The following is a 12,734-nucleotide window of genomic DNA, read 5'->3' as shown; positions in this document are numbered from 1 at the left end:
CAATACTTCAATAAAATAAAAAATGAAGTCTATCTATATTTTAGAATAGTGAACATAGTGAACACACTAAAAACTGACTCAAAGCAGACTTGTCCACATACCTGGCCACTAAAGTGGGTTCTTCAACCCTATGAAGGTCAAGAGGAGTCCCCCAGGTGGGGATCATCTTTTCTAATAAAATTTAGCCACAGAAGCAGCAGTAGCCTATCTACAAGGGAAAGCTTTAGTCCAGTGAGAAAACATACGTACCATGACTAGAACACGTTTATATCCATGAGATAGGGGCAGTATGAAATCCATATGCCAAACCTTGCATGGCCCACTTGGCATTTCAAGATACCCAGGAGCAGTGCAGCGAGGTTTCCCCAGATTGTATTTTGGACAGGGAGGAACTCGAGGGAAGCACTCTTTGTGGCTTTATTAGTATCCCCCCAACAATATTTCATGAATGCCATCATTTTGTCAGTAGACCACTGGTTCAATGCATGTACAATCATAAGGAATGGGAATCTTAAAATTTCTCATAGGATCAGTTTGTTATTTAACCTGAATCAGAGTTTTGTTTTTTTTAATCAAACCAGTGTCCTTTGGGACCACGACAGAGATCTGGTTATTCCTTTGAAAGCAGCATTTGGGGCATAAATATCAGCACAGTGGTTTCCTTTTTGCCTCTAGGGAATCAAGCCTGACATGTCCAGGGATCTCAATAATATCCAAGGCTTCTAGCAAGGTATGGCAGCTAATTAATTTTGGATGTAAGGGAAACTTAAAATTTCTTCCCCCATTAGAGGTAGGAAACCTTATTGTTTTCATAGCATCCCAAAGTCAAGGGCTGCTCCAAGGACCTACTGACTACAGTATTGGTATAAATGTTTGTGGTTTTGCCCTTGGCTAAATTCTAAGCACAAGAATGCGTGTGTAGTGAAGCCAATTGGGCCGAAGTAGCTATAGGTAAAGGTGTGGCCTCAGTGATGTCAAAGGAGTTGCAATAGCTTATCGAGCACTCTACTTTTTCTTCCTTTAAATAAGAACCACCTGTAAACCATGGAAATCTGCATTGGTTAGAGGAATCTTCTGTAAATTATTACAAGGAGTTGAAGATGTTGGCCATAAAACCCTTATGGGTCACTGACAGTTCCCCTGTTTGGGGGTGAGCATTCTATGGGCATTCCTTTCCTTTTCACACATATAAGGGAAAAAGGGAAGCTGATAATGAGACTGTCCAAGGGCAGGTGATCTCAATAAGCTTTTCAGAAGCTGTTCAGAAGCTGTGTCAGAAGCTGTGTCATCTTGACCTCCCGAATTAATGGGATCAGGTTTGCTAGGTTTTAATAAAGCATATAGTGGATGAACCATAAGAGATAAATTTGGAATCCAGGTTCAACAGTAACCAGCTAGCTGGAGAAAACTTTGGAATTGGTGCTTAGGTTTAGGTTTGTGGAAGTTCAGAAGGCCATGAAGCCTATCAGGAACCAAATAGCAGCTCTTGTTCTGAGATCAGGTGCTATAAATACTGATCCTAAGTGTGAGTAGACTGCAGCTTTTCTTTGGAGATTTTATGTCCCTTCAAGGCCAAACATTTTAATAAGTGGATACTATCATCTGGTGTGGAGATTTGGGAAGGAGATCATCTACATATTGTAAATTGTCCATATAACTAAGAACCTGCAGAAAACGATCAGCTTTTAAGATTTGTGAAAAATAAAAAAAACTTTCTGTGAAATCCTGGAGCATGCTTGTCCAGGTGTCATGTTACCCTTACCAAGTAAAGGCAGAAAGATACTGACTTGCCTCACCAGCTAGAACACTAAAGTGTTGTCGCTCTGTCGTGTCTGACTCTTTGCAACCCCATGGACTATACCCCGCTAGGCTCCTCTGTCCATGGAATTCTCCAGGCAAGAATACTGGAGTGGGTTGCCATGCCCTCCACCAGGGGATCTTCCTAACACAGAGATTGAACCCAGGTGTCCCACATTGCAGGAAGATTCTTTGCCATCTGAGGCACCAGGGAAGCCCAGAACACTAAAGAATACGTTATTAATACACCCATCAATTACAGTGAAAATCTGCTCCCAGTGGGAATGGATGTCAGTAAGAACAACAGAGTGTCAAGGGATAATGGTGTTATTTATTGCTCAGGGGTTCTGAACAAACCTACATCCTTGGCCCCTGGGTTTTCTCATAGGTAAATAAGTGTATTACAGAACTTCCGCAAGGGATAATGATGCTCTGAGCCTTGAATTCTATTATGGGTTTATTCCTTGAAGAGCTTCTTGACTTATAGCCAGTGCCAAGTCACTTCAGTTGTGTCTGACTCTTTGCAACTCTATGGACTGTAGCCCGCCAGACTTCTCTGTCCATGGGATTCTCCAGGCAAGAAGACTGAAGTGGGTTGCCATGACCTCCTCCAGGGCATCTTCCTGACACAGGGATCGAACCTGTCTCCTGTATTGGCAGGTGGGTTCTTTTATCACTAGTGGCTCTTTACTTATAGGGTATTGATTAATTCTGAGAAGAGATTTTGAGGATATCTGTTTGAATCTTTCATGGGAGATGCACTGTGAATTTTTCCATTACTAGAGATTTGCCCATAAAGGAGATGGGAACTGCTTCAATAGAGAAAAATTATCTGTTTTTCCAGAACCAGCTCCCGTACTGTTAAAGGCAGAGAAAAATATGTTGAAGGGTCGCTTAATTCATTTAGTTGGCTAATTTGATGGCTTCTGTCAAATTCTAGGAATTCTTTTCCCTTTTTAGAAGAAAGAAATCCTGGTCAGATACTTTTCCGAAAAGTCTCAGCCTAATAAATGGATAGGGCAGAGGAGCTTAGGAGAAAGGGTGTGTATCTCTCAAAGAGCCTAAACAAAAGGGAATTGGCTCAGGGATAAGGACCTCTTGAGGTTCACTAGAGATTTCCCTCAATTTGAACAGGTTTAGTACTTCAAGGCAGGGGCTGCTTTATAGCAGTGGGATTGAGTACCAAGGGTGTGGCTCCAGTGTCCATTAAGATAGATCTCATTCCCCATCTGGAGACTTGTTTCTCTGAGCTGATTAAGGAGAAATTGGAAAAGTATCTGCTGTTGCTCAGAGGTCCAACACTTGGAATTGGGAGAACAATGGAAAGGCTGGTTAGAAGGCTGAAGATGCCAGAAAGGTTTACATTTGTAACAATCCCCGCCCCCAGTCTCCTGGCTCTTTGCAATAACAGCAGAAACTGGAAGGTTTTGTTTTTGTTTAGGGAACTTCATTTGCCAGAGTTGAAGATTAAGAAATTTAGCAATCTTTTTTGGTGACTCATCTAGAGTTTGAACATGCTAATTTGTTAAAGTAACTAAATCTGGAATGGACGCAGTTTCCCATTCCATCCTGGTCCTTTCAACTAAAAGAGAAAGGTTCTGATTAATAAACATACAGTTAGAGGCTACCCCAGTGGATTGAACATCTCAAGGAAGACCAGATTGTCCTTAAAAATATTCTGAGGTCAATTACAATAGTCATGGACTGGGTCATCAGATTTTTGTGTGCAAGCCTGAATTCTGTTCCCATCAATAGGCTTAGGGAAGGCTATTGTCATTGCTTGGTGGATGTTTTCAGGGAGTGCTGTAGCCTCTTGCCAAGTTAGGGGTTTGATCTTCTAATCCCTTCCAGGATGTTCCCACTGGGCTAGTTTCATCTAATGTTTGGCTTGACCCTCACCAGCAAGCATGTGGATTGATACAAATCTGAGAACCCAGGCTGGTAGGTTTGAATAACTCTGTTAAATTCTTCAGCAAACCTATCTGTGTCCTTGATTACTTTAGAAAACTGTGGCTCACAATTTGGCCTAGTCCAGGAACCTAAGTAATTTGGGGTTTATTTGGAGTCCGACACGACTCCAAGCAACTAAGCACTGCACTCACTAGTTTTTAATAGTTTGTTTGCCTCAAAATTTAATTATTGTATTGTGCAGAGAGTTTTCTGCACAATACAGAGAATTAATTATTGTATTGTGCAGGCAATTTTCAGACTGCTGATAACATTTGGAAGCCTCAAAATACCAATCAAAATATGTGTCCAGTTCAGTTTAGATGATTTCAGGGCCATGGCTATCTAACATTTCAAGAAAGGTAAGTCTAGAGAGTTCTAAAGTTCCCCACAATGGCCACTGATGTTCTGAGTTGCTTTTGGTTAAGTCCTTTACGCAAATGAACATGAGGAGGAGACCATGTATTTTAAACGAATATAGGCTGGGGTCCATGAAGGTTGGTGGGGTGGGGCTCAATACATTCAGATAACGGGGATCCTATTTTCACAGGGTTTTTTTTCCCCCCTAGAGCAAAAATTGATTATATTCTTTGCAGCCAAAGATGGAGAAGCTCTATACAGTCAACAAAAACAAGACCAAGAGCTGACTGTGGCCCAGATCATGAACTCCTTATTGCCAAATTCAGACTGAAATTGAAGAAAGTAGGGAAAACCACTAGACCATTCAGGTATGACCTAAATCAAATCACTTATGATTATACAGTGGAAGTGAGAAATAGATTTAAGGGACTAGATCTGATAGATGGAGTGCCTGATGAACTATGGAATGAGGTTCATGACATTGTACAGGAGACAGGGATCAAGACCATCCCCATGGAAAAGAAATGCAAAACAGCAAAATGGCTGTCTGGGGAGGCCTTACAAATAGCTGTGAAAAGAAGAGAAGTGTAAAGCAAAGGAGAAAAGGAAAGATATAAACATCTGAATGCAGAGTTCCAAAGAATAACAAGAGAAAAGAAACCCTTCCTCAGTGATCAATGCAAAGAAATAGAGGAAAACAACAGAATGGGAAAGACTAGAGATCTCTTCAAGAAAATTAGAGATACCAAGGGAACATTTCATGCAAAGATGGGCTCGATAAAGGACAGAAGTGGTATGGACCTAACAGAAGCAGAAGATATTAAGAAGAGGTGGCAAGAATACACAGAAGAACTGTACAAAAAAGATCTTCATGACCCAGATAATCACGATGGTGTGATCACTGACCTAGAGCCAGACATCCTGGAATGTGAAGTCAAGTGGGCCTTAGGAAGCATCACTATGAACAAAGCTAGTGGAGGTGATGGAATTCCAGTGGAGCTATTTCAAATCCTGGAAGATGATGCTGTGAAAGTGCTGCACTCAATATGCCAGCAAATTTGGAAAACTCAACAGTGGCCACAGGACTGGAAAAGGTCAGTTTTCATTCCAATCCCAAAGAAAGGCAATGCCAAAGAATGCTCAAACTACTGCAGAACTGCACTCATCTCACATGCTAGTAAAGTAATGCTCAAAATTCTCCAAGCCAGGCTTCAGCAATATGTGAACTGTGAGCTTCCAGATGTTCAAGCTGGTTTTAGAAAAGGCAGAGGAACCAGAGATCAAATTGCCAACATCTGCTGGAGCATCAAAAAAGCAAGAGCGTTCCAGAAAAACATCTATTTCTGCTTTATTGACTATGCCAAGCGTTTGACTGTGTGGATCACAATCAACTGTGGAAAATTCTGAAAGAGATGGGAATACCAGACCACCTGACCTGCCTCTTGACAAACCTATATACAGGTCAGGAAGCAGCAGTTAGAACTGGACATGGAACAACAGACTGGTTCCAAATAGGAAAAGGAGTACGTCAAGGCTATATATTGTCACCCTGCTTATTTAACTTATATGCAGAGTACATCATGAGAACAGCTGGGCTGGAAGAAGCACAAGCTGGAATCAAGATTGCCAGGAGAAATATCAATAACCTCAGATATGCAGATGACACCACCCTTATGGCAGAAAGTGAAGAGGAACTCAAAAGCCTCTTGATGAAAGTGAAAGAGGAGAGTCAAAAAGTTGGCTTAAAGCTCAACATTCAGAAAACGAGGATCATGGCATCTGGTCCCATCACTTCATGGGAAATAGATGGGGAAACAGTGTCAGACTTTATTTTGGGGGCTCCAAAATCACTGCCAATGGTGACTGCAGCCATGAAATTAAAAGACGCTTACTCCTTGGAAGAAAAGTTATGACCAACCTAGACAGCATATTGAAAAGCAGAGACATTACTTTGCCAACAAAGGTCCGTCTAGTCAAGGCTATGGTTTTTCCTGTGGTCATGTATGGATGTGAGAGTTGGACTGTGAAGAAAGCTGAGCGCCGAAGAATTGATGCTTTTGAACTATGATGTTGGAGAAGACTCTTGCGAGTCTCTTGGACTGCAAGGAGATCCAACCAGTCCATTCTGAAGATCAGCCCTGGGATTTCTTTGGAAGGAATGATACTAAAGCAGAAACTCCAGTACTTTGGCCACCTCATGCGAAGAGTTGACTCATTGGAAAAGACTGATGCTGGGAGGGATTGGGGGCAGGAGGAGAAGGGGATGACAGAGGATGAGATGGCTGGATGGCATCACTGACTCGATGGACGTGAGTCTGAGTGAACTCCGGGACAGGGAGGCCTGGCGTGCTGCGATTCATGGGGTCGCAAAGAGTCGGACACGACTGAGCGGCGGAACTGACTGACTGAGAGCAAAGAGTAATTCTTAAATAGGCTGCAGGCCAGATACCAGCACAGTTACAGTGGGAAGGGCCTGATTTCACAAGTGCCACTCACAGTGTGAATACTCACAGCACAAAGCCTTAACAAGTAAATGACAGAAGCTTGAAACACATCCCCAGTATAGCCCTGAGAGCTTCAACATGTAAAAAGGGCGGAGCTCGGGTCCAGCAGAAAAACTTGCCCTCAGATTTCAGGGTCAGTGAGGAAGCATGAGCTCTGTGGACTAGGCCACACTGGGAGTTGTCAGTGTTCTTCTCTGGAGCTCTATGAGACTTCAGTGTAATCTTAAAACAGCAAGTTATTTTACCAACAAAATGGGTTTATTTAAGAGCAGCAAATGTAATTCAGGACACAAGACTACAGTGAACCACAAGCAAGTGTGGTAAAGCAAGCCGGGGGAAATGCTTTTATAGAGAAGGGGAAGTTGCCTGGGTTACAAACAAAAAGTCCATTGGAGGAAACCAGGAGTTTGAAGTATAGTGACTTTTCATTGGCTGAGTTGTTAACAGTCTCTCATTGGCTGAGATGTTGCTAGGCCAAAGAAAAATCTTTCTTCCTCAAAATCTTTCTTCCTCTTTCTAGTGGTGGTAGAGTAGTATCACATCCTGCCAGAGATGCAAATACAGATATTGGGATCTGTATTGATATGAGAGCTTCTCCCACTGGCCTCCTGACTCCATTTTAGTGAGCTTTCCCTTTATTAATGTTCACATAATCTTACAGTGGATCACATGTCGGATTTAATAATAAATTTTACTGGGTAAGGAGTTAGTGGATCATCTCACACCCATTAGAATGGCTGCTATCAAAAACCCAGAAAATAAGTTGCTGAGAAAATGGAGAAGCTGAAATGCTTTTGCACTGTTGGGAATGTAAAATGGTGCAGACACTATGAAAAAAAAGCATGAAGATTCCCCCCAAATTTTCAAGTAGAACTGCCATATGATCTAGCAGTTCCACTTCTGGGTATATATACAGAAGAATTGAAAGCAGGATTGTAAAGAGATGCTTGCACAGCAATGTTCGTATCAGTACTATTAATAATAGCCAAGAATTAGTACTGGCTAAACAATTAGCCAGTACTATTAATAATAGCCAAATGTCCATCAATGGATGAATAAACAACCAAATGCAGTCTATACATACAGGGGAACACTGTTTTAGCCTTAAAAAGGGAAAGAAATATTTTCATATGCTACAGTATAGATTATCTTGAGGACATTATGCTAAGCAAAAAAAAAAAAAAGAAAAAAACAGTCACAAAATGACAAATACTGTATGACTCCACTGAAATAAAGTATCTAGAGTAGGCAAATTCATAGAAACAAATAGTAGAATAGTAGTTGCCAGGGGCTAGGGGAAGAGAAAAATGAAAAGCTATTGTTTAATGGGTATAGAGATTCAGTTTTACAAGATGAAAAAGTGGAGATTGGTTGCACAACAATGTGAATATGCTTAACACTATTGACCTATACATTTAAAAATGATTAATATAATAACTTTTGTGTTACATGTATGTTACCACAATTAAAACAAGGAGTTAGTGGACAAAGACCCATCTGAGCCAATCCATGTGCTGGCTATGGATATAAGAATTGAGCAAAAGTTAAACAGAGCATCCAGTGAGAATCAACTGGTCATATGGAATTTACATTAAAGGGAATTGTATATTTCATGATCATTTGTAAGCCATATATTATTTATTCATATGAGTGAAGTGTAGAATAAAATTACATATAAATATGTACACAAACATTTTCCTACCAGGAGAACTGGTTGTTACCATTTACCAGTACATCCCTATGAGGACTGGGCTCTGAGCCCTGAAGTGAAGTCCAGTCTGATGGAAAGACATTGGCCTGGGTTCTATTTCTGCTCCTCCACTAACTATGTGGACAACTCTGAGCAACATGATTAGGCTCTTGAGTCTCACTTTCTCCTCTTAAATGAGAGGTGGGTTGGGTAACCTGATTATTTTCTGCTGTAAAAATCTATGATCATAATAGATTGTAAGGTCCATGAAAGTAGGGACTGTTTTTCATCTTTGCATTTCCAAAAGCACTTAGCATAATTCTTTGCACACTCAACTAATGTCTGTAAAATTGGGTAGAACTTTTTTCAAAATGTTGGGGATCCCTAAAGATAATAATTGCAAACATTTCCTTTACTACTATACACCAGTTGCTTTATCTCATTGAATCGTTTTAGCTCTATGCAGTAGGAACAGTTATTAACCTCGCTTATACAAAGTAAATGAGGGTCCCAATATCTCACAACTTGTAAATGACAAATTAGGATTAAAACTCAAGTCTGTCTCATTTTAAGAACCCTCTTAACCACTGCACTACACTGCTTTGTATCAAGAATTAAGGTCTCTGACACAATTCTAACCTTGGGGAAGCCCTCTATAATGTTAGAAAGTGAACTGACAGGCAGTTCTTTACATCCCTTCATTGCACCCCTTGAAGTGTTATCATCTGAGCCTGTAACATTAGTGATTCAGTGAGAATCACCTGTAGTTCTTCTTAAATACAAATTTCTGGGCCCCACCCTAGACTTATTGAATCAGAATTTCTGGGATGAGGCCAGGAAGCTGCATTTTTAGCCTAATTATTAGGACTTGAGGATCCTGAACTACATTTGAGAGAAGCACTGGCCTATAGCAGGGACTTTCAAACACTTTAAAGCACAATTCACTTAACAGAATATTTTTATATTGTAATCTATCACTCACAAACACATGCCAACAAAAATGTGAGCATATTGACTTTTTTATTGTGTGCTTTTATTTGTTAAATGTTCAAAAGCCAACATGTGCAAGGCTATTTAGCAAAATGCCACCATGGGGTCCATAGTTTAGAATTTTCAAAAACAACAATCAAAAGCTGCTATACCTCATAAATTATGCAGTAAGAGGTTTTGCATAAGATTGAAAAATAGGAGTAAACCTATAGTCCCAGCAGGAAAAAATATTGCTTGACATTGAAAAAAATTTGTTCTACCCCTTACTCAACTTTCTTGAGGTATAACTGACAAAATTGTATAAAGCATGCAGTGTAATGAGTTTATATGTGTAAACTTTGTAAAATGATATCCATAATCTGATTAATAAAACAACCATCACTTCACAGTAATTAACAATTGCTCCTTGGGAAAAAAGCTATGAGAAACCTAGACAGCATATTAAAAAGCGGAGACATCGCTTTGCCAACAAAGGTCTGTATAGTCAAAGCCATGCTTTTTCCATCCATTATATATAGATGTGAGAGGTGAACCATAAAGAAGACTGAGCACCAAAGAATTGATGGTTTTGAACTGTGGTGCAGCAGAAGACATTTGAGAGTCCTTTTGACAGCAAGGAGATCAAACCAGTCAATCCCAAAGGAAATCAACCCTGAATATTCATTTGAAGGACTGATGCTAAAATTGAAGCTCCAATACTTTGGCCACCTGATGCAGAGAGCGAACTCACTGGAAAAGACCCTGATGCTGGAAAGATTGAGGGCAGGAGAAGTGGGCAGCAGAGGATGAGATGGTTGGATGGAATCCTTGACTCAATGAACATGAGTTTTAGCAAACTCTGGGAGATAGTGAGGGACAGGTAAGCCTGACATGCTGCAGTCCATGGGTCTGCAAAGAGTCGGACCCGAGGGCCCACTGACTGAACAACAATGAAAGGGGTATCTAAATCAGAGTGGCGGAGTCAGGTAAGGCTGTTATGAGGAGGTGATATCTGAGCTAAGTCTTAAAGAGTGAATAAAATTATAAAGCAGCCAAACAAGGGGGAAGTAGGACATTCATCCTAGTTTGGATGTCCCTGAAAACACAACCTGCATAAAGGTTTGCTGCTGCTGCTGCTACTAAGTCGCTTCAGTCGTGTCCAACTCTGTGCGACCCCATAGACCGCAGCCCACCAGGCTCCCCCGTCCCTGGGATTCTCCAGGCAAGAACACTGCAGTGGGTTGCCATTTCCTTCTCCAATGCATGAAAGTGAAAAGTGAAAGTGAAGTCGCTCAGTTGTGTCCGACTCTTAGCGACCCCATGGACTGCAGCCTACCAGGCTCCTCCATCCATAGGATTCTCCAGGCAAGAGTACTAGAGTGGGGTGCCATTGCCTTTTCTGGCATACAGGCTTAGGTGTAGGTAATTCCACTGAAGTGTGATCCCAAAGAGCTGGAGTGAAAGACTTCAAGGAAAAGAAAGTCAATGAAGATTGTGTTTTTGGGTTCATTACAACTGTGGACCACTAGGACTTTATTTCATTGAAGACTCCTGAAGGAACATGTAAAATATCCTGAAAAATTGTCTCTCCCAAGGATGAATGCTAGGGTATCTCTCCATTGGCCCCTATTGTATTGGAATGTGTGTGTGTGTGTGTGTGTGTGCGCGCGCGCGTGCGCATGTGTGCATGTGTGCACTGTGACAGAAGAAACATGGAAAATTGACTTTCTTACTTTCTAGTGGGTGAAGCTCACCTCAGTTTTTGAAGCCAGTGACAAATGGGGTGGCATTGAGGGGTATATTGTACCATTTTCCAACTGTTCTTTTTTAAAAAAATATTTATTTATTGGAGTATAGTTGCTTTATGTGTTAGTTTCTGCTTACAGCAAAGTGAATCTGTTATACATATATCCCCTCTTTGGGGGACTTCCTTCTCATTTAGGTCACCACAGAGTAGTGGTGAGTAGAGTTCCATTGAGTAGAGTTCCCTGTGTCATACAGCAAAGTGAATCATTCACATGTGCACACACTTGTGCTCAGTCCTGTCCAACTCTTTGATACCCCATGGTCTGCAGCCTGCCAGGTTCCACTGTCTTTGGAATTTTTCCAGGCAAGAATAGTACTGGAGTGGGTTGCCATTCCCACATATATCCCCTCTTTTTTGGATTTCCTTCCTATTTAGGTCACTACAGAACATTCATTGAGTAGAGTTCTTGTGCTACACAGTAGGTTCTCATTATTTATTTTTTACATGTTGTTTACTTGCTAAGTCGTGTCTGACTCTTTTTGTGACTGCATGGACTGTAGCCCACCAGGCTCCTCTGTCCATAGGATTTCCCAGGCAAGAATACTGGAGTGGGTTGCCACTTCCCTCTCCAGGGGATCCTCCCGACTCAGGGATAAAACCATGTCTCCTGCATTGCAGGTGGATTCTTTATTGCTGAGCCACCAGGGAAGCCCATTTTATACACAGTAGTGTATTATTTTATATGACAGTTGAGAGCAGACAAATTTTTTGTAATCTCCCTCCACATGCCTTACAATTTGGATAGATTCTTTCCACAGTCTCATGGAGGTAATCATCCAATCTCAGTTTTTAGTGTTGTGAATATTCATTTCTTTCTATGTTCTCAGTTTCAGTGGAAAGTTAAAATGATCTCAGCAAAGACAACTCTCCTGACATCCTGAGCCCTTGCATGACAGTGTGTCTACCCTACCCTGCATTAGTGTCCGGAGAAGTGCTGACATCATTTACAAAAGGAACATCTGTGGAAATCAACTTTTGGCCTGATATGAACATTTTTAGAACTGCTTCTTAGGTTCTGTTATTCCTGGTTTTTATGTATGCATGAAACTAATCAGAAGAATTATATTAATTTATTCATGATTGGTAAGCAGTAGAGATCAAACTGAATCTCACAATTGTAAAGTTAAAAAGAACACTATGCACTAATGTAAGAAAAAAATGTGCATAGGAAAATAACTTAATAATTTTAAAGCAAAATATAAAATTTAGGAATAAAATTTATCAATAGAATGACTTTCTCATAATTTCCATTTTCCTCTCACATTATCTAATCATATTAGGATAACTTTCTTTGTAACAAAGCAATTTGTAATAGAAACTAATCCCTTGGATAAAAAAGTGACTTTGAATATAAGAGAAATAAAAAGAATCATTGGAAATATTATTCAAATATCAACTTGTTTTATATTCTTTGTATTCTCCAGATTTTATTTTCAAAATAGCTAATTTATATTATTTTCCACAATCATTACAGTCTGTCATTTCTTATTCTTTCAAAGTTGGCATGCTGAGATTGCTTTTTAGAAGATTTGACTTGTTACTTTAAAATGAAAAAGAGTTTTAGGTGCAAACACTGCTTCAAAATAGAGGTTTATGAGATTTAAGAGCTTTTAAAAATAGCACTGGCAAGAAAAAATACTCCAAATCATAATTGAAAAAT

At 40.3% G+C, this 12,734-nt stretch overlaps 1 long non-coding RNA gene across 1 annotated transcript; it reads left to right on the top strand.

Annotated features, from left to right (window-relative positions):
- Positions 1-2,404: 2,404 nt before the first annotated feature.
- LOC123327779 lies at positions 2,405-12,398 on the top strand. Its single transcript, XR_006542477.2, has 2 exons — positions 2,405-2,457; positions 11,902-12,398. It is a non-coding gene; the product is annotated as an uncharacterized LOC123327779 (long non-coding RNA).
- The last annotated feature ends 336 nt before the right edge of the window (positions 12,399-12,734 follow it).

Source organism: Bubalus bubalis, chromosome 10, assembly GCF_019923935.1.
Source record: "Bubalus bubalis isolate 160015118507 breed Murrah chromosome 10, NDDB_SH_1, whole genome shotgun sequence".
Lineage (NCBI taxonomy): Eukaryota > Metazoa > Chordata > Mammalia > Artiodactyla > Bovidae > Bubalus > Bubalus bubalis.
The sequence above is the reverse complement of the archived record's forward strand: the minus strand, read 5'-3'. Positions and strand labels throughout refer to the sequence as shown.